The following is a 5,258-nucleotide window of genomic DNA, read 5'->3' on the forward strand; positions in this document are numbered from 1 at the left end:
TGATGGTTTGCTATTGTCTTGGTCTGGTGAAATTGCGTGTATATAGGCTTGTTGATTAATGATTGAGATTTGTACTAACACTATATGTTGAAGTCGTGTTGAGTTTTATGTATTGTGAACGGCTTCTGGGACGTAGGGAGTCAGTGACAGTTCCGTAGTAGAACAGAGGGAGTGTTGCTCTCGGAAAAAGGCGGGATTGTTGGCCCTGTATGCAGACAGGGGAAAACGTGTGACAATTGAAGTTGCGCGTCGCATTGTCTGGGTTCGAAGAGGTAGCATCGCCGTGTGTTGCCATTAGAAACGTATTTTCTATGTGAGAGAAGTGTGTATGATAGCGAAGGTTATCTGTGAAACTCTGGTCTTAGGTCTCAGGGATCCGTATGGTATTCCGTTAAAGCTTACCACTGGAGAGGTGATAGGTATTCTCGGAGCTTGTTAGAAGGACAGGGCAGAGGTAAGCGCTGCTTTGTTAATGTGTGATATTATTCTGTAGTAGGACAGACTGTTCGCTGTTCTCGGGAAAGACAGAAATTCTGTGTGAATTAACTACATTTTCTGGTGTAAAAGTGCGTGAATGAGAAGGCATTTTGGTTAATTGTGAAACTCTTAGGAGCATTCCGGAGAAAAACAGTTAATTGATGCTTGTTAGAAGGGTAAAGTAGAGGGATGTGCTACTTTATCAACGGAAGTAACGATTCTGTAGTAGGGCAGAGGTAAGAGCTGCTCTCGGGAAAGGCAGAATTCTCGTGGGAAAGGTCTTTTGCTGTTCTGTGGCTAGCAAAGCAGACAATGGAGATGTTTGTATGTTGTAACTAACAGACTCGTAGAAGTTGAAACAAAGTCTACCAAGTAGTCTTGTAAAGGAGGGGTAGACGAGAGACAGGAGACAGGAGACAGGAGCAGAAGCGACTGCAGCGACTGTTGACGTCAGGGAGACCGCGCTGTGATTGGACAGTGGGTTAGAACAGTGGAAGCACGGTGATTGGTGTGCTAGTGTACGCCGCGCTAGGATTGGGAGACATACAGGGTTACGTAGACGCTCCAGGATTGGTGCGTCAGTGTGAGTCGCGCTGGGATTCGCGGACTGAGTCAGTGACGTAGACGCTCCAGGATTGGTGCGTTGGTGTGAGTCGCGCTGCAATTGGACAAGAGATCCTACAGTTGTAGAAAGAGCAAACAGCTAGTGGAAAATGAGGAAAATGTACTATCAGGCTGAGGAAAAGAAGAAAAAATCCTTGCTTAGTAAAGTAAAGAACTGGTTCGCCAAGGATAAAGACATAGGGGCAGATTTATGAGCCCCTTGCGCCACTTTTGCGTCACTTTTAACATGGGAAAAGTGACGCAAAAGTGGCGCAAGGGGCTCATAAATCTGCCCCATAGTGACTAGGGAAGGACAGTTATTGCCCCCGATAAGAACCCCGGCATCCTTCATGGTTGCGAAGTATGGGTATCATACCTGTATTTGGTTAGATAACTGGGTGAAGTATACAAAGGATGATGGAGTGTTAGTGTTCCCGGAACATGGTTCATTTAATCTGGCCATACTGAGGAACTTACGGGAGCAGATGATGAATCTAGAGCCTCGGCCTAGGCCAACGCAGTTTGAGGCACTGACTGAATGGGAAGATGAAATGCAGGAACGAGAAAAGCAGAGGGGTGGGGGTAGCTACAGATACATGTTTGGGCGAAAGTATGATCGCGAAACCCATCATGACAGGATGAGAAGGTGGCGAGATGCCAGTATGACTGAGGGATTATATCCTGTGAGAACAGCAGAGGAATCAGGAGGGAGAAAGTGTACAGAGAAAGAACATAATGTAGAACCCAGGAGATATGGGGCAAATGAGTCTGATGATGATGTCTTAGAGGACATGCTCTATAAAAGACCACCCCCGTATAGACGAGAACCAGAGGTAGGAACAGCAGTGACCCCGATGAGAGACACCCTACGGATTATTAAGACAGAGGGTACCACCCCTGGGTTGAAAAGCAGTTGTTCTCTGGCGGAAAGAGAAAGAGAGAGAGATAGAGAGAGAGAGAGAGATAGAGAGAGAGAAAGAGAGAGAGAAAGAGAGAGAGAAAGAGAGAGAGAGAGAGAGAAAGAGAGAGAGAGAGAGAAAGAGAAAGAGAGATAGAAAGAGAGAATGAACTTGAGGATGAAAAGACCAGAGAACCAGCAAGAACTACCTTTGAACTGACAGAGAAAATCAGAGAACTGACTAAAAATCTTGAGGCAGTTACAGTGCCTGTGACAATGGGCCCGGTTATGCCGATTTTTGACAAGCAGAGGACGGATGAGAATGGTTTGACGGTACCATATGTGGGCAATAGATTGATTGTTCCTCCGGAGCAGGCAGAAATGAGAGCAGGAGAAACACAGTGGAGAGCAGGAGAAAATAAGTGGAGACATACCATATGTGGAGGAGAATTGAGTGTGCAGACTAACTCAAGTTTGAATTCTGGATGTGTGGAAGGGAACAGAGGATCAATTTTAGAACCACAAAGAGTGACAGAACCAGGGGGTGCAGAAAAATCTGTGATAACTGCTGAAGATTTGAATGATTGGCTGAAAACTTTACAGAAAAAAGAGAAAGAGTCACAGGGAATTGATGTAGCTAGGCTACGTATGGAAATGGAAGAGATGATAGTAGGAACAATACCTACAGAAACACTGAAGAATTATCAGGAAGGGGAGATCCTCTTCCTTTGCAAGAGTATCACATGGAGAGCAAAGAACATGCATGACAGGTTGAGAGGAATAGCCAGTGAATTGGGAATTGACATGGATAAGGTAAAAGCTTTACAAAAGCCTTACCGAGTGGATTTTTCAGACAAGGACATTGAGAATCTGAACAATGCAGGCAGAACAGGACAGATTAAGGAAATGATTGCCTTGCTGAAGAAATGGGGAGATGTAGAAAGATGGAAAGACAGATGGTACCGAAAGCGAGAGGATGGGGCAGATAGAACTTACTCGGCATTCCCCCTGAAAGAAAAAGAGAAGGCAGTGACAGCTTATCCCATGAGAGAGATTCCAGGAGGTGGGTACGTACATGTCCCATGGACCAGACAGGATATTTTATCATTTACGAATGATTTCCCTCGACTAAGGGAAAAGCCCGTTGAGTGGTACAGACAGGTCGACAGATTTGTAAAGCTGTCAAAAGTACTGTGGATTGACCTGAATAGTCTGTTTGATATAATTGTACCAGCAGACCTGTGGGCAGAATGTAAAATAGTCATAGACTGGCCCACTAAGGAATACCAGAGAGATCCAAAAACCGGAGCGCCAGACCCGGAGGTAATGAAGAAGTATGAGCAGGTTATGGCTTTCTTGAAAAATAAGGTACCCCCCAAGGAAACAGACTGGGTTAAAATAGATCGAACACACCAAGAATTGAAAAAATCAGTCCATGCTTACTATGAAAGACTGATACTAGCTTTTAAGCAGTTCAGTGGAGATGAACACCTGGGTGACAAGGATCTGAGTCATTTTGTGTATAGATTTGTGTATGGTTTGCGACCTGAAATCAGTGAAATGATACGGCAGCACACCGTAGACTGGCAGAGTAAGAAGATTGATGAGATTCTGAGACATGCAAAATACTTCAGTGATGAGATTGAGGCAAAGCAAAGGAAGCTAAAAGAAAAGGCAATGTGGGCACAGGTGAAAGTTGCAGAAAGACAGGAAGCTCAGGTGGTTGAACAGGCAAATAACCCAGGAAATAAACCCAAGTTTGGTCCAGGAAAAGGAAAGGGGAACATCGAGGAAGCCAAGAAAAAGTTTCCATGCCACAACTGTGGAAAATTAGGGCACCGGAAATCCGAGTGTAAGAATCCACCTTCTACTAATGATGATAATTCATCATTGAATTCACAGGTGCAGACTGAGGGGTGTGGTCAGCATCGGCAACAGCAGAAGGCTGATAAGCAGCAGAATCAGGTGCCAAAACCACCCTTGCCACAGAGAAGAGGATCTCAGAAGTACAGCCAAGAGTCGGGATTCTACGATGAAGAGCAGGTAATCAAACCAAAACGCGCAAGCGCAGTTTCTCAGTACTGGCTGAAGAATGAGGGAAGTGACTCCGAGGGAGACTTCTGACGTTGCCGAAGAGAGGAAGAAGAGTGTGTACTTGGCGCAACTCTAGAAATAGACCAGGCAGGGCCTTTTGTAGATGGAAAAATTAATGGCGAAAGTGTCACTTTTCTAGTTGACACAGGGGCCACGAGATCAGGTCAGCTGATATAAAGAATCTTCCTCTCTCGGATGAAGCTATCCAGGTAGTTGGTGTGTCCAACACACAGATTAAAACTCTACTTACTGAACCAGTAAGGGTTAGAATAGGGAAATTTTCAGACATGCACCGATTCGTGGTGTGTGACACAAGTCCTGTGAACTTGCTAGGCAGGGATCTGCTGTGCAAGATGAATTGCACTATTTTCTGTATTCCAGATGGAATAACGTTTGAGACACCTGATGAGGATGTTCTATACAGAATGACCATGGATAACAGAGAATGTGAGGCTTTGGGAACATATGCAATATTTAATCCAGATGCATTACCCCTAGAGTTGAAACAGACAGTAAAAGCAGCAGTTTGGGATTTTACTGGAGAAGATGTGGGTCTGATGAGAAATGTAGATCCAGTAAAGGTTACTGTAAAAGAGGGAGTGGTTTACCCAAACATACCGCAATACAGATTGACACCTGAAATAATTGAAGGCATAACACCCATAATTGCGAAAATTATTCAGCAGGGCGTGTTAAGAGAAATATTGAGCAGCCCATGTAATTCGCCAATAATGGGACTGAAGAAACCTAATGGAAAGTTCAGAATAGTAGAGGATTTGAGAAAAATTAACAAGATTGTTGTGCCATGTTGTCCTATTGTGCCAGGTCCATCTGTGATTTTGTATCAGATTCCCCATGATGCAGAATGGTATACGGTAATTGATTTGTGTCATGCTTTCTTACCAATCCCATTGCATCATGACAGCCAGCCAATATTTTCTTTTAGATTTGGAGAACGAATTTTGGCATGGTGCCGAATTCCACAGGGGTATACAGAGAGCCCTTCAATATTTAATCAATTGCTAAAGAAATCTCTGGAAAGTCTGACAATGCCTGAAAATTCGGTCTTGGTCCAGTATATTGATGACCTACTTGTGGCATCAAAAACACGTGAAGCTTGTGAAATAGACACCATTGCATTACTGAATCATTTGGCAGATGGAGGGTTAAAAGTATCTCCAGCCAA

The sequence above is a fragment of the Triturus cristatus genome, chromosome 7, assembly GCF_964204655.1.
Source record: "Triturus cristatus chromosome 7, aTriCri1.1, whole genome shotgun sequence".
Classification (NCBI taxonomy): Eukaryota; Metazoa; Chordata; class Amphibia; order Caudata; family Salamandridae; genus Triturus; species Triturus cristatus.